The sequence below is a fragment of the Rhinoraja longicauda genome, chromosome 39 (assembly GCF_053455715.1).
Source record: "Rhinoraja longicauda isolate Sanriku21f chromosome 39, sRhiLon1.1, whole genome shotgun sequence".
NCBI lineage: Eukaryota > Metazoa > Chordata > Chondrichthyes > Rajiformes > Arhynchobatidae > Rhinoraja > Rhinoraja longicauda.
In genome coordinates this window covers 6,133,440-6,158,218 of record NC_135991.1, presented here as the reverse complement: position 1 = coordinate 6,158,218, position 24,779 = coordinate 6,133,440, and the positions used below count along the sequence as shown (strand labels likewise).

General features: G+C 47.9%; 1 pseudogene; it reads left to right on the top strand.

Annotated features, from left to right (window-relative positions):
* The first annotated feature begins 11,944 nt into the window (after positions 1 to 11,944).
* On the top strand, positions 11,945 to 12,764 carry LOC144611116 (putative G-protein coupled receptor 139; annotated as a pseudogene).
* The last annotated feature ends 12,015 nt before the right edge of the window (positions 12,765 to 24,779 follow it).

The window sequence follows — 24,779 nt, the reverse complement described above, 5'->3', positions numbered from 1 at the left end:
GCCTGATGAGGTTGTTGAGTCAGGGCTATTGCAAAGTTTAAGAAACAATTAGACAGGCACATGGGTAGCGGAGGCTTGGAGGAATATGGACCAAATGCAGGCATGTTCGAATTGTGTAAATGGGGCAGGTTGGGCGAAGATCCCGTTTCCACGCCGTATGACTCTGTCACTCTATGACTCTATAGAACTCCTAGTGATTGCTAATTGCGCTTAAATGGTGCAAATCAAATATAAATGTTACATTAATAATGTCTCCTCACCAATTCCACTTTAAGCGTAATTGAAAACAATCGAACAACGTACGTTTGCCTTAATTGCAAGAGCAATTCCTGCCCCAAGGTTCTACCGTGAGCTTGCTGTCGGCACCGCTAACATCCCTGGACCACGCGGCCAGGAACCAACCTGAGATCTTCTAGTGTGCACCGTCCATATCTTAAAAACATGCACCTTCTAACTTAACTATCAATCCTACATATGCCTTTCTTATATTTATGCACACCAGTCAGGTCTCACATCAACGTCGATGTTTCAGATATCACACCCCTAAATTGTCCAACCTCTCCATATAGCAAATACCTTCTAATCGATTAAGCATACTTTCCAGTCACCCTCTTCTATACCATCGCCTAAGCCTATATGAGCTTCACGGAATGCGGCCACCAGAACTCTGAATGAGGCCTAACGAGATTGTTATAGCTTTATTCTCGCGTCATCCCAAATTTAAGGCGCGTCTCCTCTGCTGACACTCGTCGGAACCCCTTTGCACACGGCTTTCAAAAGGAACCGGCAGGAAGCACTGTAGGGGCGTGCCGGAAGTTGCGGCTGTCTTGCAAAGGATATAGTTTCCGAAGTCGGGAGCAGGTCGTTCGTCGTGACGCACACCGACTGCGAAATCATGGCTTCAGCATATCGTTCCGCTCTCAACGAGTTACAGCAGAACCTTGTCTTCCGGGATTTTTCCAGAGGTATTGGACACACCTTTCATACTCTCAGGGATTCTCAATCTATCAATGGAAAATTAAACGTGAACCTATTGTTTAGAACTTACTATCATTTCGACAGTTTTGTGTATCTTTAATTGATGTACACACAAACACACACACACACACACACACGCGCGCACACACACACACACACACACTTATGTGTGTGTGTGTGTGCGTGTGTGTATGTGTGTGTGTTTGTATATATGTGTATATGTGTATTCACATTTCTATATTTGTGTATTATATATTGTATATGTACATTTGTGTACATATATATACAGCATTTTAATAGCTTTTGAAATGTCTCCGCACCTTAACAATTTCCGAGATTTTCTGCCTCTCTCTCCAGTGTCCACTCCCCATATTTCTCACTGTCTCTATCCCTTGTGCTACACGTTCTTGTGCTGTACTGTTCCATTTTCATTGATCTTTAGGATCAGTGCGGCATTTATATTGATGCAGATTGCAAATGCCAATTCGGCGATACTTTCGGACAGGCAGCACAAGAAGGTGTTCCGGTTAACAAATACCACCCCTGAACACATTCAATGACGGAATGCTTGGCAACATATTTTTCGTTGGACACAAAATGCTGGAGAACTCAGCGGAACAAGCGGCATCTCTGGAGCGTAAGAATGGGTGGCGTTTCGGGTCGCGACCCTTCTTCAGACTGAACGGCACGAGAATGGGAAGCGACAGATATCGACGAGGATGTGGAGAGATTATAGAGCAAGGAACGCAAGATAAGCAACAAAGTAACGATGAGAAAGGAAGCAGGCGATTGTTAACTGTTTGCTGGGTGCAACCGAGAAGCTGGTACGAATTGGGTGGGGGAGAGTTGCACAGAGAGGGAATGCAGGGGTTACTTGAATATCGAGAAATCAATATTCCTACCACTGGGGTGCCAGCTCCCCATGCGAAATATAACATGCTGCATTAAGGTTAGCGTTTGGGATTTCGTTATCGTTTCGTGGTATTTCTGGGAGAAAAGCTGACTATTGTTGACGCTGTGGATGCCGTCATTGTCTATTACTGTGCCGACCTCCCGGGGGGTCGTGGTTGGACCCCGGCAACGGGACACCGTCGCCCGCAACAAAATCGGGAACACCACTAGTCGTGGCAGCCTCTTTGGAGCCTTGTCCGAGGCCTGTCTCCATCTTGGCCACGAAGACCATAAACCGGAAAGTACAGCGAATCGGCGGCCAAAGGACTGGTAAGGATAACCCGTGGCTCTTATCGTCCTGGATTTCAAGATGGGTCGGAGGAGGCCCCACTCCCCCAACCCCCCCCCCCCCCCCCCCCCTCTGGGCACTAACACTAAGGTGGCCGGACGAATGTTGGACGCCGATTCGCTGGCGATCCGGATTGAGATTGATGGCGACGCCTGCAACGGGGCTTTATGTTCAGCTATAGCCCGGAATCTCAAAACAGCGCCAACGCCTGGGGAATCCTGCAAATGGCTGCTTTATTTATGGAGAAATACAGCGTGGAAACCGGCCCTTCGGCAAACCGAGTCCGCACCGCCCAGCGATCCCCGCACATTGACACTATCCCGCACGCACTTGGGTCAACTTGTACACAAAGCCAAGTAACCCACCACCCCCTCACCATACACTGCCTCCACCTCCACCTGTCCCCCTGCCTCCATCCGACCCCAACCCCCACCATTGCCGGGTGTTCACCATCCCCCCTGACCTCCCCTTTCAGAAACCGAACGGTCTGTCCTCAGCAGAGGCCTTACCTTTGTTACCCTCCGCCCCCACATCAACGAGTTTCGCGTCCGCCATGACGTGAAGCTCTTCTTCCGCCGCCTCCGCCTCCGAGCCTTTTCCATGGGAAGGAGTCCTCACCCCCCACTGATGACCCCTTCTTCGTTCTCCAATGGACCCCCTGCTCCTGGAACCCCCCCCCCTCCTGGTTGGCCATTTACAATAGACAATAGACAATAGACAATAGGTGCAGGAGTAGGCCATTCAGCCCTTCGAGCCAGCACCGCCATTCAATGCGATCATGGCTGATCACTATCAATCAGTACCCCGTTCCTGCCTTCTCCCCATACCCCCTCACTCCGCTATCCTTAAGAGCTCTATCCAGCTCTCTCTTGAAAGCATCCAACGAACTGGCCTCCACTGCCTTCTGAGGCAGAGAATTCCACACCTTCACCACCCTCTGACTGAAAAAGTTCTTCCTCATCTCCGTTCTAAATGGCCTACCCCTTATTCTCAAACTGTGGCCCCTTGTTCTGGACTCCCCCAACATTGGGAACATGTTATCTGCCTCTAATGTGTCCAATCCCCTAATTATCTTATATGTTTCAATAAGATCCCCCCTCATCCTTCTAAATTCCAGTGTATACAAGCCCAATCGCTCCAGCCTTTCAACATACGACAGTCCCGCCATTACCCTCACTAGAACTTTTTATCTCCAACTGCCGGCGTGACATTAACCGCCTCCAATTCTCCACTCCCGTGACTAACTCTAACCTCTCCCCTCCTGAACGTGCAGCCCTCCACTCACTCCACATCAACCCGGACAGTGCTGTGGTAGTCTGGCGTGCTGACCTCTACCGGGCCGAGGCCAGACGACAACTATCAGACACCTCTTCCTACCTATCCCTGGACCATGACCCCACCGACAAACACCAGACCTTCATCATTAGCACCATCACGGACCTCACCATCTCCGGCGATCTACCCCACAATGCCTCCAAACTCATAGTTCCCCAGCCCCGCACGGCCCGATTCTACCCCCTACCCAAAATACTCCTCCCACTTCCTCCAAACCAGATGCGTAGCTATGGGCACTCACATGGACCCTAGCTACGCCTGCCTCTTTGTCAGGTACGTTGAACAATCCCTGTTCCGCACGTACACCGGCCCCATCCCCGAACTCTACCTCCGCTACATCGACGACTGCATTGGTGCTACCTCTGGTACCCATGCAGAACTCACTGACTTCATACACTTCACCTCCAATTTCCATCCTGCCCTTAAATATACCTGGAATATCTCCGACATCTTCCTCCCTTTTCTGGACCGCACCATCTCCATCACAGGAGACAGACTAGTGACGGACATTTACTATAAACCCACTGACTCACACAGCTATCTGGACTACACTTCTTCCCACCCGGTCCCTTGCAAAAAGTCTATCCCCTACTCCCAATTCCTCCGTCTACGCCGCATTTGCGCCCGGGATGAGTTGTTTTACACTCGGGCTTCGGAGATGTCCTCGTTCTTCAGGAAACGGGGCTTCCCCTCCTCCATTATAGATGAGGCTCTCACTAGGGTCTCTTCTGCATCCCGCAACTCCGCTCTTGCTCCCCCTCCCCCCATTCGCAACAAGGACAGAAACCGCCTCGTTCTCACCTTCCACCCCACCAGCCAGCGCATCCAACAAATTATCCGCCAACATTTCCGTCACCGACAACGGGACCCCACCACTGGCCATATCTTCCCATCCCCTCCCCTCTCTGCGTTCCACAGAGACCGTTCCCTCCGCAACTCCCTGGTCCACTCGTCCCTTCCTACCCAAACCACCCCAACCCCGGGCACTTTCCCCTGCAACCGCACGAGATGCAACACCTGTCCCTTTACCACCCACTCAACTCCATCCAAGGACTCAAACAGTCTTTCCAGGTGAGACAAAGATTCACCTGCACCTCCTCCAACCTCATCTATTGCATCCGCTGCTCTAGATGTCAACTTATTTACATCGGCGAAACCAAGAGCAGGCTCGGCGATCGCTTCGCTGAACACCTGTGCTCGGTCCGCATTAACCAAACTGATCTCCCGGTGGCCGAGCACTTCAACTCCCCCTCCCATTCCCAGTCTGACCTTTCTGTCATGGGCCTCCTCCAGTGCCATAGTGAGGCCCACCGGAAATTGGACGAACAGCACCTCATATTTCGCCTGGGCAGTTTGCAGCCCCTTGATATGAACATCGACTTCTCCAACTTTAGATAGTTCTTCTGTCCTTCACTTCCCCTCCCCCTTCCCAGGTCTCCCTCTATCTTCCTGTCCCCACCTACAACCTTCCTTTGCCCCGCCCCCTGACACCAGTCTGAAGAAGGGTCTCGACCCGAAACGTCACCCGTTCCTTCTCTCCTGAGATGCTGCCCCACCTGCTGAGTTACTCCAGCGCTTTGTGAATAAATACCTTCGATTCGCACCAGCATCTGCAGTTATTTTCTTATACTATATATTTAACCTACAAACCTGTACGTCTTTGGAATGCGGGAAGAAACCAAAGATCTTTGCGAAAACTCACGTGGTCGCGGAGACAAACGTACAAATTCCGAACAGCCCGGCACCCGCAGTCAGGGTCGAACCGCGCGCCGTAAACACTGTAAGGCAGCAACTCCGAGGCTGCGGCACCGTGACTCCCTGTACATTCTGTTTAATTGGGATTGTATTTATCTACGGTAATAATCATACTGGTTTGTCTGCGAAAAAATATTGAATGTAATTTTACTTAGCCATGCCTATGTGAGTAATACTGAGGAAAAACATCTAAAATGTCGTATTGAAGCAACGGCTGGCTCTCTTCATTTCTCATCCAACCCGGTTGTCTAAAATGTGTCTTCAACTTACTATGTTGCTTTCTTCGATATCGTTTTTTAAAATACAAATAAATCACAATCAATAACAATGCAAATACATTTGACTTATTTCTTAACCATGGGTGTGAATTCAGTCCCCACTTCCAGCCTCATTCCCTTTTTTTCCTACAATACAATATATCTTTATTGTCATTGTACCCAGGGGTACAACGAGATGTCCTGAGTGCCCTGTACATCTCTGTCGTATTTTCGAATTAGAGTCATAGCGTCATGGAGCGATGCAGTGTGGAAACGGGCCCAACTTGTCCATACCGGCCTCACCAACGTCTTATTCTACTGGAACATCACCTCAAAACTTCGATACTCAATTCTCTGAGTGACGAAGACCAATGAGCCAGGAGCCTTTTTGACCACCCGATCTACCTGCGACAACTGCGGTTCCGGAAGCACATTGGACAGCGGCGTTTAACATGTTTTTGGAAGGCAGACGGAAGTGAAGGCAGTGGACGGACATGGACCATGTATCGGCAGATGCGATCAGTTAAAATTGTCGTCATGTTCGGCGCAAATACTGTCAGCTGAGGGGCTCGTACTTGTGTTGTATTGTTCCATGTTCTTCCTGTCTCAGCTGTTGCCTGATCTTTCGAGTTCCCGCAAAACCTTTGTTTTAACACTGATGGTTTTGCTGCTCCCTGTAGAGTCGTAGAGTCACAGAGTGATAAAGCGTGGAAACAGGCCCTTGTGCCCAACTTGCCCACAACGTTCACCATGTCCCATCTAAATTAATCCCACCTTCCCGTGTTTGGCCCATATCCCTCCAAACCTGTCCAATCCATGTACCTGTCTAACTGTTTCTTAAACGTTGGGGAAGTCCCAGATTCAACTATCTCTTCTAGCACCTTTTCCCATACAACCTTTGTGTGAAAACGTGACTCCCCGATGCCTATTAAGTATTTTCCCCTTCACCTTAAACCTATGTCCTCTGTTCCTCAATTCACCTACACTGGGCAAGAGACTCTGTACATCTACCAGATCTATTCCACATGATTTTATACACCTATTTATTTAAATGCATGACTGTACACTTTGCTAAGCTGCGTTCCATTTGACAATTCTTCGCTCACTCTGCCAACCTGCCCATGCCCTTTTCATCCAAATATCTCTTAATATTGAGATATTTACTCTATGCGGACAATTCCTTCGCACGCACCGGTAGCATCCATGGGCCCGAGCCGCCGATTGCCAACGGGTCCGTGCCTCCGCAGTTGTAGAGAGGATGGGGTGTGTGAGTGGGGAGAACAATTCCCTTTTTTTTAAACCGTTAAAACAATTTTAGCACCACCTTAATCACCACTGTCCTGGCAACTGTTTATAACAAGTTTTACTTAAATTCGCCTTATATTTTTTACGTTAAAAGATTTTTAAGGTTAAAAATGTCCTTTCTAACCGAATTCTTCAAAGTACTCAGCGTACGGCGTCACTGTGTGGCACGTACGACTTCCATCGCGCTTCTCTCATCACTTTGCCCAATCAAGATGGACGCCGGCCGCGGGGCCGCCCGCCCGGGGTCAGTGGCTCCCTCTCCTCTCTCCCGTCTCCCCTCTCCCCACTCGCCCACACCCGGAGGACAGCCCGAGCAGGAGGGAGATGGTCGGCCTGGTGGTCAACTGATCCTTCCCTCCGTCCCTTCAACCGACAGCGTCCCCGAGTCCCCGCTCCCGCCCGGGCCCAGCGCCCCGGAACATACCCGCAACACAAGCCCCAGCGGGAGCTTCTTCTCCTCCTCCTTCAGCGGCCGCTTCCACCGACGACGTCGTCGACGAGGGCCGCTTCCACCGAACGGCCTCGTCCAGAAAAATGGTGGCCCCATCCCTCCTCCTCCTCCTCCTCCTCGTCCTCCTCCTCCTCCTCCTCCTCCTCCTCCTCCTCCTCCTCCTCCTCATCATCATCATCATCATCGTCGTCGTCGTCGTCGTCGTCATCTTCATCACCTCAACATTATCATCATCATCGTCGTCGTCATCATCATCATCGTCATCATCCTCATCATCCTATCCTCCTCCTCATCCTCCCCCTCCTCCCGCTCCACCCCTCCCCCCCGAGTTGTCCCAGCCCGGCCGGGGCCCCACCGCCGCCGGACTCGAGTAGTTCCAGCTCCGCCGGGCCCAACCGCCGCGCTGCCCGCCTCGAGTAGTCCCAGCTCGGTCGGGCCCAGGGAGAGTGAGAGAGTGGGAGAGTGAGAGTAGGGGTGGGAAAGGAGGAGGAGGGGGAGGGGGTGGGTGAGGAGGGGTAGGGGTGGGGGAGGAGGCGGTGGGGGAGGAGAGAGTGGGGTGGGGGTGATTGGGGGGTGGGGAGGTGGGGAGGGTGGGGTGGGGAGAAGGGATGAGTGGGCAGGAGGAAAGATTGAGGGTGGGGGAGTGGGGTGCGGGAAGGGAGAGTGAGGGTTGGGGAGGGGAGGGAGGTGGGGCGAGTGGTGGTGACGGGAGGGTGACGGGAGGGAGAGATAGAGTTGGTGGGTAATAGAGGTGGAGAGGTGCATATAAATTGATATAGTTAGCTGTATATATAAATGTGTATTTGTGAGTATGTCTGTTCCACACGGAATTTTATTATGTCTCTCTCGTTTATTACATTGTTTACCGTGGACTACGTTTACATATTATGTTGTGCTGCTGCATGTAATTGTGTTATTGTTCAAATTGGGATCTTCTGCGGCAGAGAATTCCGCAGATTCACAAATTTCTGGGTGAAAAGTATTTTCCTAATCTCAGTCCTAAACCCTTATCCTTAATCCGTGACCCCTGGTTCTGGAATCCCTCAACATCGGGAACATATTTGCTGCATCGAACCTGTCCATTCCGTTAAGAATTTTAGAACGCTTCTAAAAGATCCCCTCACATACTTCTAAATTCCAGTGAACAAAAGCCCAATCGATCCATTCATTCATCATATGTCATTCGCGCCATCCCGACAATTAACCTAGTGGACCTTCTCTGCACTCCCTCAATAGCAAGAATGTCCTTCCTCAAATTAGGAGAACAAAACTGCACACAATACTGTCCGCGTGGTCTCACCAGGGCGCTACACAACTGCAGTAGATCTACCTTGCTCCTTTACTCACTGGGGAGGGTCACATGCCATTTGCTTTCTTCACTTCGTGGTGTACGTGCATGCTCACTTTCAGTGACTGATGAACAAGCACACCCAGGTCTCGTAGCTGCTCCCCTTTTCCAAATCTGATGACATTCAGCTAATAATCTGCCTTCTTGTACGACCCACCAAAGTGGATAACCTGCTCTTTCCCAAAAAATAACCATTGAAACATTCACTCAGTGCCCTCTGTCTGTAATTTAAAAACGGCGTTCTGTTGTTTAACGTGTTATTGCAAATAGCTGATCCCAACAGATATATTATCCTGGGAGTATTTGACGTGCCTTCATTGTTCATTAACTGTCACTAAGATGAATGATCAGGTGACTGGCGTCGCTCGGGACTTCTGTCCTATATATTAAGTGATGTGTGGACATCTCATCACTGGTTTGATACTGGGGTGCTGTGTCACGTCAAGCGCGGAATCGTCACTTTTGCGAAAAATGGGAAGTTGGATAGTGGGTCAAATAATTACCATTTACTATCCCGTTCTGGCAGCTATTGGTGTTCCCGGTAAGTCGACTTTCATTTTATCCTCATTGTCTTCATCTTGTTGACTTTAGTGACCGACACACTTATGATCACGCAAGAATCTGCATATTCTCCAACCTTGAGCATAGTCCTGGAGGAACTCGGCGGCTCAGGCAGTATCTGTGGAGGGAATGGAGGTTGAGATCCGAAACGTCGCCTGTCCATTCCCTCCTGAGATGCTGCCTACCACGCTGAGATCCTCAACATACAACCCAGTGGGATGAATATTGATCGTTCTTATATCAAGTAGCCCCTGCATTCACTCTCTCTCCATCCCTCCTCCACTCACGACGGCTTCAAAATCGTCTTGTTTTGTCATTGGCTGTATTCGGTCTCATCTAAAAAACAACTAACAATGAGCTGTTTGTTTTACCGTCGTTACTTTTTTGTATATCCTTCTTTACTTTGTTATTTTTCTCTCTATATCATCGTCTCTCTGCCCCGTTATTCAGCGGTCGATCTGAATTGGTGAATAGACAATAGACAATAGGTGCAGGAGAAGGCTATTCGGCCCTTCGAGCCAGCACCGCCATTCAATGTGATCATGGCTGATCATCCACAATCAGTACCCCGTTCCTGCCTTCTCCCCATATCCCTTGACACCGCAATCATTAAGAGCTCTATGTAACTCTCTCTTGAAAGCATCCAGAGAATTAGCCACCACTGCCTTCTGAGGCATAGAATTCGACAGATTAACAACCCACTGAGTGAAAAGGTTTTTCCTCATCTCCGTTCTAAATGGCATACCCCCTTATTCTTAAACTGTGGCCCCTGGTTCTGACTCCCCCAACATTGGGAACACGTTTCCTGCCTTTAGCGTTTCCAATCCCTTAATAATCTTATATGTACCAATAATATCCCCTCTCATCCTTCTAAATTCCAGCGTACACAAGCCCAGTCGCTCCAGTCTTTCACCATACGACAGTCCCACCATTCCGGGAATTAACCTAGTGAACCTACGCTGCACTCCCTCAATAGCAAGAATGTCCTTCCTCAAATTTGTAGAACAATGCAAGTCATGCTATCCTTGCCAGACAATGTCTTCACGAATCGAGGGGACCACGAAACTTGCACTCAACGCCAGCGCCGCCGCTCAACACACTACTATCAGTTATTCGTCCAACCCAGTGGACCCAGTGGATTCTTCATTAGTACTGGTGTCAAGGTTATGGGGAGCAGGCAGGAGAATTCGATTAGGGAGAGATAGATCTGCCAGGATTGAATGGCAGAGTTGCCAAATTCTGCTCCTATCACTTTGGAAGTTATGAACTTACTTTCGGCTTGTACTCAACACGTTGCACCTTCTCAGGATATCGTTTCTGCTGAAGCTTCAACATGCCAACTTGGAATTTCAACCGACTTGCCAGGATCACACTGCGTCTTCAGTCTGCCTCGTCCGCACTGCATCTTCACCCTGACAAGTCCTAATTTCCCCTTCACCCCGCCCAATCCCCAGCGCACTTTCATCCGGAGCACTCTGCACTACAGCTTCACCCAGTGCAACCTCCGCTGCACCTTCACCTTGCCCAGATCGCGTCGTACGTCCTCCTGGTCTGGATCCCGCTGCACACACACCCTGCCGAGTCCGCGCCGCACCTTTACATTATCTAGACCAACTTCGCCTCACCCTCCATAACTGAAACTGCAGTTCTCCTCCCAACTACACACTACCCGAAACCATGTGTATTCGCTTCTTTCGTACTCGGTTCTTTTCCCCAAACTTCTGCACGTTGTCATTAATCCCTCATGCCCGTCAACGCCATTACAAATTTATCTTGCCCATTTAACAACGCGCATTTATCCCGTGCAGTTCTCATGAATATTTCCAAAGCCGTTTACTTCATTCGCCGTCAAATAATATCGTGGATGGATTTTTATTTCACATTTTATTTCAGTCTGGGGGCGAGTGGAATCAAGGGACATGGGGAGAAGTTGGGCACAGGTTACTGATTGTGGATGATCAGCCATGATCACAGTGAATGGCGGTGCTGACTCGAAGGGCCGAATGGCCTACTCCTGTACCTATTTTCGATGTTTCTATGTTTCTATGAATTATGTAGATAAAGAAAACAGTTCGTTGACGCGTGTTTTCCAAGCTATAGCTTCTATCCCTGTTGTCACGGCTGACTCCAATGACTTTCTAACAATAGTTATTGTTTTAAAGGAAACACACAACGTGCAGGTATAACTCATCAGGTCAGGCAACATCCTTGGAGAACACCGTTAGATGTCGATGAAGCCAAGACCTTCCCATTGACCCACGTGGACTCGCTCCTACTTCCACCCTCCCAATTCCCCATTCACGTACATTCGCTCCTCTGGCTCATCCTCTGGCAACTCTTCAATCCTCTTGTATCAAACGTTCTGATAGTTTCATCTCTCGCGTTTGTCCAAGCATCTGCCCACTGACGCTCCCGCCTGTGTTCACCTCCTCCCTGACACGCTTTGTGCTGCAAATCCTATCTTCCGCCTTTCATTTCACCGTACAATCAGATGAAGAACGGTGCCGGCCGGCAACGTCACCTACCCATTTTCTCCAGGGATGCTGCCAGAAAGTCGTTTCTGCGGCTCGTTGTTTCCACAAGTCGTCGTTGATCTCGGGTATGAATTCCGTCCTTTCTTTTTTCTTTCGCTTGCAGTGAACATGCTGACGATTCTGATCCTGTCCCGAGGGAGGTGCGGCCTCTCCAAGTGCATCACTCGCTACCTGGTGGGGATGTCAATCGCCGATCTGCTGGTCATCATCACCGACGTCTTATTGAGAACAGTTGTTGTTATGTATTTTCCACGTTCATTTCTGAACATCACGCCTGTCTGCTCCACTAACCTTGTCCTCGCAGCTGCAGCCACGGTAATCTCCGTCTGGTTCACGGTCGCGTTCACATTGGATCGATTCGTGGCCATTTGCTATCAGAATGTGAAAGCAAAGTATTGCACGGGGAGAGCGGCGGCAGTTGTTGTGGGGATTGTGAGCGTGTTTAGCTGTTTAATAAGTGTGCCCGGTTATTTTACAATGGACCCAGAATACAATGTGGACAATATACGATGGGGCTGCATCTGGAAAGAGGCTTACTTAATGCTAACTTCATGGGCTTCACTTGAGGTGTTGATTATACAGCTTAATATCGTGGGTCCCGTTCTTTTTGTTGCTTTTGCTCAATTCACTGACCGCCAGACACATTTTAATATCCGGTCGAGTCCGCAAAGGGCTCCGCGGCCGCAATACTGGAGCTAATGACCCAGAGATGGAAAACCGAAGGAAATCTGTCATTCTCCTCTTCTGTCTATCCGGCAGTTTCATATTGTTATGGGGCACATCTATTGTATATATATTGTGCGAGCGTGTTTTCGGAATGCCGTATGTTCCGGGTAATGACTTCGAATCAATCGCGTTCATGCTTCAGTCTCTGAGTACCTGTACAAACTCGGCAATATATGTTCTGACACAAAGCAAATTCAGAGAGCAGATGTGGAGCGCCGTGAGGTACCCAATATACCTAATTGTGAAGTTAGTGAAAAATATCGATGCTCCTTAGAGAGAGAGAGAGAGAGAGAGAGAGAGAGAGAGAGAGAGAGAGAGAGAGAGAGAGAGAGAGAGAGAGAGAGAGATCGTGTGGAATGGAGATGGAGCCGGATGAGGGAAAAGGTGGATGATGCAGTAGAGACAAGACGAGAAGGGAGAGTGGCAGAGTGAGTGGCAGAATAAAGACAGATGTGGGAGATGGAGAGAGGGGGGACAGAGAAGAGAGAGAACCAGCGGCTATATTTCACCCTCCGGGATCATTGGAGCCCAAGATCAATTTTACTCCGCAATCTCTCAGGTCCTAGTTCCCCAGTCTCAACTAAAGAATGTAAGGGTATATAGAAAGGAACTGCTGATCCTGGTTTAAACCGATGAGAGACTCAAAATGCTGCAGCAACTCTCCAGATCAGACTGCATCTCTGGAGAACAGGGAACAAGGGACGTTTCGGGTCCACACCCTTCTTCCGAAGAAGGAAAACATCAGGTATTCCTTTTCTCCAGAGATGCCGTATTATCCGCTGAGTTACTCGTTCGTTTAGAGATACAGCGCGGCAACAGGCCCTTCGGCCCACAGGGTCCACGACGACTAGCGATCCACGCACATTAGCACCATTCTACACCCACGAGGGACATTTTTTACATTTACCAAGCCAATTAACCGACAAACCTTTACGTATTTGCAGTGTGGGAGGAAACCGAATATGGCGGAGAAAACCACGCAGGTCACGGAGAGAACGTACAAACTCCGTACAGACAGCACCCGTAGTCGGGATCGAACTCGGATCTTCCGCGCTGCATCCGAGCACTCAAGTTGGCTCGAAAAGTCGTGGACGTATTGGTGATTATTTTCCAATGTTCTATAGATTGAGGATCAGTTCTTGTAGATTGGAGGGTAGCTAATGTTATCCCACGTTTCATGAAATGAGCGAAAGAGAAAACGGGGAATGAAAGACCAGTTAGCCGGTGGTGAGGAAGATGCAGGAATCTATTAATAAAGAGGTAATACGTCGCATTCGCGATATATATTAATGATTTGGATGATGGAATTAAAAGTCACACTAGAAAATCTGCAGATGACACAAAGCTGGGTGGCAGTGTGAAATGCGAAGAGGATGTGGGCAGTTTGCTGGGTGACTTGGACAGGTTGAGTGAGATGGTAGATGCATGCCAGAAGCAGCATCGTATAGATAAATGTGAGGTTATCTATTTTGGCGGCAAAAACAAGGAGGCGGATTACTATCCCAATGGTGTCAGGTTAGGTAAAGGGGAGGTGCAACGAGACCTGGGTGTCCTTGTACACCCGTCACTGAAAATAAGGGTGCAGGCACAGCAGGCAGTGAAGAAAGCTAATTGTGATGTCTATGTAATGTAAATGTCAGTGCCTCCTTGAGGCCAAGAGCAGAAGCGGGCCAATGGGCTTGTGCCTTGTGACTGAGGTCAGGTGACCCTTCTAGGGCCAATGGGCTTGTGCCTTGTGACTGAGGTCAGATGACCTTCTAAAAGTTTCCTGGTGAAGGATCAGTAATAAAATCTTCTTACAAGATGTCGGGCGTATATTCATTGTGCTAGCCACAACAGGGTCTTACAGTGGACATTACACTAATGACATGTTGGCCTTCATAACGAAAGGACTTTAGTATATGAGGAATATGGAGTCCTTCTGCAGTTGTATCGGTCCCTGGTGATACCACATCTGGAGTATTGTCTCCAGTTTTGGTCTCTCAATTTAAGGAAGGACATCCTTGCTGTTGAGGCAGTGCAGCGTGGGTTCACGAGGTTAATCTCCGGGATGGCTGCAGTAACTCAGCGGGTCAGGCAGCATCTCAGGAGAGAAGGAATGTGTGACGTTTCGGGTCGAGACCCTTCTTCAGACTCCCTTCGGGCTGGAGAAGGGTCTCGACCCGAAACGTCGGTCTGAAGAAGGGTCTCGACCCGAAACGTCACCCATTCCTTCTCTCCTGAGATGCTGCCTGACCCGCTGAGTTACTCCAGCATTTTGTGAATAACTACCTTCGATTTGCACCAGCATCTGGTGTTATTTTCTTACATCATATGAGGAAAGATTGGAAAGACGGGGCTTGTATTCTCTGGAGTTTAGACGGATGATGTGGGATTTTATAGAGACGTATAAAATTATAAAATGATTGGACAAGCTATAGACAGTAAAACTATTGTCAATGTTAGGGAAGTCCAGAACCGGGGCCACAGTCTAAGAATTAAGAGGAACCCATTTAAAACTGAGGCGAGAAGAAAGTTTTTCATTCACAGAGTTGTGAATTTGTGGAATTCTCTACCACAGAAGGCAGTGGAGGCCAAATCAGAGGGTGAATTTAAAAGAGAGTTTGGTAGAGCTCTAGGGGCTAGTGGAATCAAGAAATATGGGACACACGTTACTGATTGTCGATGCACAGGTTACTGATTGTCGATGATCAGCCATGAGGACAATAAATGGCGGAACTCGCTCGTAGGGCCAAATGGCCTCCTTCTGAACCTACGTTTCTATGGCGGGAAGCTGTTTGTGTGATGAACTGGGAGAGGTAGAGGGAGGTGTGACGGTTCATCGGTGGGGGGCTGACGTTGCGCCGTCCAGATCATCGAGAACTACTTCCTTATTTCATGCCGCTTCACTTCAGTGTTTCCGGGGGTCAGATCAACGACATGAATCTAGGAAGAGGGGGTTTGAAGTTTATCATTAGGTTTGTATTATGTGGGGAGTGATGATGGGGAGGGAGGGGTTGGTGGGGTGTGGGGGGAGGGGTGGAATAGGGGGGAACTTTTCTTATCTCTTTCTTCGACGGAGATGCGCCTTTTTCAGTGTCGTATCCGAGTCAACTTTAACATCACGGAGCTCACGGTCCCTGGTTTTAGCCACCGACTTCGGGAACTCCAAGCAGCTGGAGCTCCACCGCCCCGATGCGGGTGTTTCGACCGCCCCGACGTGGAATCTCGATCACCAGCTGCGGATGAACCGACTCCCCCGACCGTGGGAGGGAAGGAGGAAAGAAGATACGACTTTTCAGCCTTCCTTCGCAGTGGGGAATGTGGAGGAGCCGCTGTGGTGGATGTTTGTGGCAGATTTGTGTCGTTTTGTTTCTTGATGCTTTTTTGGTATAACTGTGTGGCAAACCAAATTCCTCCTATGTTGCGAAAAATACTTGGCTAATAAATTACGATTATGATTATGATTTCTCAAACCGTCTCCTTCCTGGTCTTGCTATCCTGAGATGTAGTGATAGGCTGGGTAGACTGGGCTTTTTCATTCGGATGTAGTACGTGACTGTTTATGGTATAGAGTTGTACAAGATCACCAGGGCCGTGGATAAAGTGACCGCTCAGAGTCTGCTTCCCAATGGAGGAGATTCTCAAACTAGATGGTATGCGTAATTATGAAAGGAAAATCAAGCTTGATTAATCTTCTGGAATTTTTTTAGGATGTAACAAGTGGAATGGATAAGGGAGAACCAGTGGATGTGGTGTATCTGGACTTTCAAAAAGCCATTGACGGGTCCCACACAATACATCAGTGTGCAAAATTAGAGCACATGGTATTGGGGGTAGGGTTTTGACATGGATAGAGAACTGCTTGTCAGACAGGAAGCAAAGAGTAGAAATTAACGGGCCCTTTTCAGAATGGCAGGCAGTGACCAGTGGGGTGCCGCAAGGCGCCATGCTGGGACCCCAGTTATTTACAATATTTGTTAACGGTTTAGATGAGGGAATTATATGTGACATCTCCATGTTTCTGGATGACACAAAGCTGGGGGGCTGAGTGAGTTGCAAGGAGGATGCTATGAGGCTGCAGGGTGACTTGGATACGTTGGGTGAGTGGGCAGATGCATGGCAGATGCAGTATAATGTGGATAAATGTGTGGTTATCCACTTTGGAGGCAAGAACATGAAGGCAGATTATCTGAACGTTGTCAGAACAGGAAAACGGGAGGTGCAACGAGACGTGGGTGTGCTGGTACATCAGTCACTGAAGTGAAGGAAGTTAATGGCATGTTGGCCTTCATTGCGAGAGGATAGGCGTTTAGGAGCAAGGGGGTCCAACTGCAGTTGTACAGGGACCTGGTGAAACCGCACCTGTAGTATTGTTTGCAATTCTGATCTCCTAATTTGAGGAAGGACACTATCGTTATTGAGGGAGTGCAGCGTGGGTTCACCTGATTAATTCCCGGGGTGGCCGGACTGACATATGATGAATGGGTCGACCGGGCTTGTATTCACTGGAAAATTTAGAAGGATGAGAGGGGATCTTATAGAAACATTAAATTCTTAAAGGATTGGACAGGCAAGATGCAGAAAAAATGTTCACGATGGTGGGGGAGTTCAGAACCAGGCGTCACAGTTACACAGTTACTACACCCTACACAAGGGGTAGGCCATTTAGGGCTGAGATGAGGAAAAAATTCTTCACCCAGAGAGTTGTGAATCTGTGGAATTCCCTGCCACAGAAGTCAGCGGAGGCCAATTCACTGGTTGTTTTAAAGAGAGAGTTAGATTTAGCTCTTTGGGCTAAAGGAATCAAGGGATAGGAGGAAAAAGCAGGAACGGGGTACTGATCTTAGATTATCACCCATGATAATATTGAATGGCGGTGCTGGCTCGTAGGGCCAAATGGCCTACTGCTGCACATACTTTTCCATGTTTCTATGTATATCTGTTTAAAGTTAATGCATTACTATAGCCGCTTGAATCGAGATACAGGGAACAACGTTGTCTGCACGCTATCCATTCGGATCATACAATACATGAATACATCAGGTAAGGGAAAATAAAAAAATAAACATAATGTTGCAGGTACTGAAAAAGTGCAGATTAAAAAAACTGCAAGGGGAGCAACGATATAGATTGGACGATCAGGAATTAGACCTTCGCTTATGAGAAGTATGTTGAAGTGTGTGGAAAGAGTAAGATGGACCCTGCCCCCAATCTGGTGATACAGGGTTTCTAGGTTTTGTATCTTCTGCCGGACGGTAGGGGAAGAAGATGAAATGGCCGTGTGTGCGCGCGTGTGTGTGTGTGTGTGTGTGTGTGTGTGTGTGTGTGTGTGCGTGCGTGCGTGCGTGCGTGCGTGCGTCCGTGTGTGTGTGTGTGTGTGTGTGTGTGTGTACGTGCGTGCGTGAGTGTGTGTGTGTGTGTGTGTGTGTGTGTGTGCGTGTGTGTGGTACTTGATTATGTTCGCTCCCGAGAGGGCGTGAAGTGCATGTGAAGCTCATGGGAGAAGTTAGTCTTTCTGATGGACAGGGCTACATCCACGATCCTCTGCCATCTTTCCCGCTCTTTGTCAAAGCTGTTTGTAAACCAAGTTGTGATCCATCCTGAACTTGGGACGATTAATTGGACACATGGGGAATTCAACTACACTGCGGAAGAAGTAGAGGCACTGGCGTATTTTCTTGCCCATGGCCTACTCTTTTGGAGACCAGATGGTATGGGTGGAAGGTAGAGGCTGAAAGAAGATGTAAGGAGTATTTTCCGCAGAGGCAGGTATTCCTGTGAATAATGCAGAAGTTCCAGGATCAATTTATCCCAAAGAGGAGGAAAGATTCCAAGGGGAGTAAGAGGCACCCGTGGCTGACAAGGGAAGTCAAGGACAGCATAAATATAAAAGAGAAGAAGTACAACAAAGCAAAGAAGAGTGGGAAGCTAGTGGATTGGGACTCTTCAATAGAGCAACAGAAGATGACTAAGAAGGCAATACGGGGAAAAAAGATGTGGTACGAGGGTAAACTAGCCAATAATATAAAGGAGGACAGTAAAAGCTGTTTTAGGTATGTAAAGAGGAGAAAAATAGCCAAGGCAAATGTGGGTCCCTTGAAGACAGAAGCGGGGGAATTTATTATGGGGAACAAGGAAATGGCAGACGAGTTGAACCGGTACTTTGGATCTGTCTTCACTCAGGAAGATACAAGCAATCTCCCAGATGTTCTAGTGGCCAGAGATCCTAGAGTGACGGAGGAACTGAAGGAAATCCACATTAGGCAGGAACTGGTGTTGGGTAGACTGATGGGACTGAAGGCTGATAAATCCCCAGGGCCTGATGGTCTGCATCACAGAGTACTTAAGGAGGTGGCGCTAGAAATAGTGGACGAATTGGCGATCATTTTCCAATCTACTGTAGATTCAGGATCGGTTCCTGTGGATTGGATGGTAGCTAATGTTGTCCCACTTTTTAAGAAAGGAGGGAGAGAGAAAGCGGGAAATTATAGACCAGTTAGCCTGACATCAGTGATGGGGAAGATGCTGGAGTAAATTATAAAAGCCGAAATTGCGGAGTATTTGGATAGTAGTAACAGGATTGTTTCGAGTCCGCATGGATTTACGAAGGAGAAATCATGCTTGACTAATCTTACTGGCAGACAGTAACTGGTGGGGAACCGCTAGGCTCGGTGCTGGGACCGCAGCTATTTACAATATATATTAATGACTTGGATGAAGGGATTAAAAGTACCATTAGCAAATTTGCAGATGATACAAAGCTGGGTGGTAGTGTGAACTGTCTGGAAGATGCTATGAGGTTGCCGGGTGACTTGGGCAAGTTGTGTGAGTGGGCGGATGCATGGCAGATGCAGTTTAATGTGGATAAGTGTGAGGTTATCCACTTTGGTGGTAAGAATAGGAAGGCAGATTATTATCTGAATGGTGTCAAGTTAGGAAAATGGGACATACAACGAGATCTGGGTGTCCCAGTGCATCAGTCACTGAAAGGAAGCATGCAGGTACAGCAGGCAGTGCAGAAAGCCAATGGAATGTTGGCCTTCGTGACAAGAGGAGCTGAGTATAGGAGCAAAGACGTCCTTCTGCAGTTGTACAGGGCCCTAGTGAGACCACACCTGGTATACTGTGTGCAGTTTTGGTCTCCAAATTTGAGGAAGGATATTGTTGCTATAGAGGGCGTGTACCGTAGGTTTACTAGGTTAATTCCCGGAATGGCTGGACTGTCATATGTTTAAAGACTGGAGCGACTAGGCTTGTATACAGTGGAATTTAGAATGATAAGAGGGGATCGTATCGAAACGTATAAGATTATTAAGGGGTTGGACACGTTAGAGGCAGGAAACATGTTCCCAATGTTGGGGGAGTCCAGAACAAGGGGCCACATTTTAAGAATAAGGGATAGGCCATTTAGAACGGAGATGAGGAAACCCTTTTTCAATTAGAGAGTTGCAAATCTGTGGAATTCTCTGCCTCAGAAGGCAGTGGAGGCCAATTCTCTGAATGCATTCAAGAGATAGTTAGATAGAACTCTTAAGGATAGAGGAGTCAGGGAGTATGGGGAGAAAGCAGGAACAGGGGACTGATTGAGAATGATCAGCCATGTTCACATTGAATGGCGGTGCTGGCTCGAAGGGCCGAATTGCCTACTCCTCCACCTATTGTCAACGGTTTATTGTCTATCCATGTACCTGTCCAAATCTTTCTTAAATGTTCCAGTTCTATTTGGCTCAACAAGCGTCTTCCGGAAACTGGTCAATTTCACTCGTTGCGTGAAAACGTTACCCCTCAGATTCTGATAAAATCTTTCCCCCTTCACCTTAAATCTATGTCCTCTGGTTATTGATTCCCCCACTCTGGGCAAGAGACTGTGTGTCTACCCGATCTATTCTTCTCATGATTTTATACCCTTCTAAAAGATAACCCCTCATCCTCCTGCGCTCCAGGGATTAGAATCCCAGCCAAGTCAACCTGTCCAGATAGCTCAGACACAGGATTCCTGGCAACATCCTCGCAAAACTTCTCTGCGACGTTTCCAGTTTAACAACGTCGTTCCTATAACATGGTGCCCAGAACTGAACACAATACTCTGAATGCGTCTCACCAACGTCTTACACAACTGCAAAATGACATCCCAACTTCTATACGCAATACACTGACTGATGAAGGCCAATGTGCCAAAAGCCTTTTTGGCCGCCTTAATCACCGGCGACTCGACCTTCAAGGAACCATGCAGCTGTACGCCTAGATCCCTCTGCTCTACAACACTCCCCAGAGGCCTACAATTTACCGCTAGACGTCCCTAAATGTATCACCTCACACTTCTCTATATTAAATTCCATCAACCATTCCTCAGTAACAACCTTCTTCACTATCTGCAAAACCACCCACATGAAGCCAATTGAGTCGCATTTCAACCCGCAAGGCATTTTGAAGTTTTAAAGCTAGAAAAGGCTGTACTTAGAAGCATGTCGAAACGCCTAAGCACAATTGGAAAAACTCTACAGAACGCTCATGGTGTCATAGAGTCTCTCAGCGTGGAAACTGTCCTTTTGATCCAACTTGGTCACACTGGCCAACATGTCCCATCTACACTAGTCCCACCTGCCTGCGTTTGGCCCATATCCTTGTCTATGTAACTGTCTAATTGCTTCTTAAACGCTGGGATAGTCCGTGCCTCAACTACTTCCTCCAGTAGGTAGTTCCACACATCTACCCTCAAAGATACTAGAGGAGCAAGATGAACCACTCCTTCGAATCGCCTGTACTGGGGTGTAGCAAGCAAAGGAGCGTAACGTTCGCCATTCTAGTAGACAAAACCCACCATTCGCTATGCCTCTCGGAGTGTAATCAGTGTTTTGGGGGAACAGTATGTGTTTTTTATAAAGTATATTTTTATACCATAAAAATACAGAATATACCTCATCAATCAATTCACAAATTTTTTGCTGTTTTTCTTTTAAAATGTTTCTGCAAGGTTCTGCCTACTAAAATGGCGCCATGACATACTACGATTTTTAGGGTCGAGTGGTCTATCTTGCTCTGCTCTATTGTCTTTGCCCGCCACCCTCTGTGTGAAAAAGCCGCCCTAAGGTTCCGATAAAATCTTTCCCCCTTATCTTAAACCTATATCCTCTGGTTGTTCAATCCCCTACTGTGGGCAAGAGGCTTCGTATGTCCACCCGATCTATTCCTCGCATAATTTTGTACACCTCTAGAATATCACTCCTTATCGTCCTGCGACCGAGCCTGACAATTGCTCCTTGCTCAGTTGAAACTGAAAGATATTTTAGTGTTACTGGCCTCTTTGGTACAAAATAGCGCACATCATTGAGTGATGAGACCGTTGATACCTTATGTTATTTGAGATCTTACCAAATGACACCAAACAGTATGCCTACTTTCCTGTCATAAAAGTAAATTTAATAAGACAAAGTTTGCTGAAGTAGAGATGGTTGAAAGCTGCAAATTCCGAGGAGTAAATATCAGCAATGTCAAGCGCAGGCTCGGCGAACGTTTCGCTGAACACCTCCGCTCAGTCCGCCTACACCTACCTGATCTCCCGGTTGCTAAACCCTTTAACTGGGACTTTCCATCGCCCGGTGGGGGCTTCAAAAAGTTGGGAGCCTCGATCACCTCGTGGCACCACGGGAGAAGAATGAGGAGGAGATAAGACTTTTCTTTGCCTTCCATCACAGTGAGGGTGTGCCTAGAGCAATCACTGTGATGGCTGTTTGTGTAAAAATTGTATCTGTGTGTCCTGTGCTTTTTGTTGTCTACTGCCGGACCCTGACGTGAGAGGACGCTGGCGCTGTCTATTCGCCGCTTCTCCGTTAGGATAGTTTGTTTGTTTTTATGTTATGATTGTTTTTGTAAAGCGCTTTGAGCTTCTGGTAAGGCGCTATATAAAATAAATGCTTATTATTATTATTATTATTATTATTAACTCCACCTCCCATTCCCAGTCTGACCTTTCTGTCCTTGGCCGCCTCCATTGTCAGAGTGACGCCCAGCGCAAATTGGAGGAACAGCGTCTCATATTTCGATTGGGAAGCTTACACCCCAGCGGTATGAACAATGACTTCACTATCTTCAAGTAACCCGTGCTTTCCCTCTCTCTTCATCCGCCCCCTTCCCAGTTCTGGGACCAGTCTGGCTGTCTCCGAGTACATTTTGTCTCTGTTTTCTTTGATGTTATCTGCTCCCTGCTGAAAATGATCTATTCTACATTTTCCCTAATCCCCATTCCCGTTGCCCTGTTTTCACACCTTACACTTCCTTATCTATGTGTCCCCCTGTCCCCTGACATCAGTCTGAAGAAGGGTCTCGACGCGAAACGTCATGTAGTCCTCCAGAGATGCTGCCTGTCCCGCTGCGTTACTCCAGCGTTTTGTGGCTATCTTCATCGACAACTTATCCTGGTCCACCCATACAGTGGGCAAGAAACCACAACAATGCATTTACTTCCTTTAAAAGGAAGTTCGTCATGTCCCCAACAACTCTCACCACCCTCTACAGATACGCCCAAGAAAGCCCCCCCCCCTCCCATCATCGCTTCACAAGTACTCACAGAATGCTTCCTGTTTGCAAAGACTGGCCCCCTTCCCCCCGCCCCCACTATATGCCTGAAAAGATATTAGTTTGAAAAATGCCTTTAAGATTGTGTCTGCTTACAATCGACGAGTACAGATAATGCTGAAGGGGAGGAGAATTAAATGAGAGCTTTAAACAGGAACAACGGGATAGGTCATAGCTGGAGGTGATCACCTTGTTGCGATTGGATTACAGGACTACAATTGGATAAAAGGTCCCCAAACACATTGAAAATCTAGCATGCAGCTGCTTCAGAGGCACATACACCCTGACAACACTGAACATCCAATATTGAATGGACAAGGGCCAATTAGGGAGAGTTAGCATGGTTTTCTAAGCGAAATATCTTGTCTCACGAATTGTTTTTTCGGAAGATGTGACCAAAAATGTTGACCAAAGCAGAGCTGTCGATGTTCAATATATGGGCTTCAACAAAGCAGTTGACAAGTTTCCACACGGTAGACAGCTCTGGAAGGTTAGTTCGCAGGGGATCCAAGGATAGATAGTTGAACTGATTTAAAGTTGGCAGAATTCTGGGGCGCAGACGGTGATGGCGGAAGTTTGCTTCTCGGATTAGAGGCCTGTGAATAGTGTTGTGCTTCAGGATTCGGAGATGGACCCCTTACTGTTTGTAATCAATATCAACAAAATTGGATGAAAACGTACATGGCAAGATTAGCAAGTTTGCAGCCGATACAAAGTAGGTTGTACTGCAGATGGTGAAGCAGGATGTGAATAAATGACAAGTGGGTTGACGAATGGTTGATGGAATGTTATACAGAGAAATGTGAGTTGTTGCCGTTTGGAAAGTCTCGCCTGGGCAGGGCCTACACCGTGCGTGGTCGGGATCTATGGTCTGATGCGGAGCAGAGGGATCTAGATGTGCAGGTATATAGTGCCCTGAAGGTGGGGGTCACTGGTGGTGGTGAGAGAGGCTTTTCGCATATTGGCCGTTACCAGCCGGAATACTGAGTCTGGACGCTCGGAGGTCATGTTGTAGTTATATGAGATTGGTGAGGTCGCATTTCGTACTGTGCACCATGTTGTAGGAAAAATGATGTCAAATTGGAAATGGTATAGAGTGGATTTACAAGGATGATGATAGGATTCGAACGTCTCGGGAGAGGTTGAGTAGGATGGGAATTTATTCCTTGGAGGGCCGGAGGGTGAGGGGTGCTCTTCTAGTGGTGCATAAAATTATGAGAGAAATCGGTCGGGTAGACGCACGGACTCTCATGCCCAGAATAGGAGAATCCAGAATGAGAGGACAGAGTTTTAAGGTGAAGAGGGAAATATTTAATAGGAATCTGAGGAGTAACATTTTCACACAAAGGGTGGTGGGTATATGGAATAAGCTGCCAGATGAGGTTGTTGAGTCAGGGCTATTTCAAAGGTTAAGAAACAATTAGACAGGCACATGGGTAGGGGACGTTTGGAGGGATATGGACCAAATGCAGGCACGTTCGAATAGTGTAAATGGGGCAGGTTGGGCCGAAGGACCCGTTTCCACGCTGTGTGACTCTGTCACTCTATGACTCTACAGAACTCCTAACGATTGCTCAATTGCGCTTAAATGGTGCAAATCAAATATAAATGTCACATTAATTATGTCTCCTCACCAATTCCACTTTAAACGTAATTGAAAACAATCGAATCGAATACAGAGGAGATTCACCGACATGTAACCTTGAATGTGATATTTTGGTAACGGGGAGAG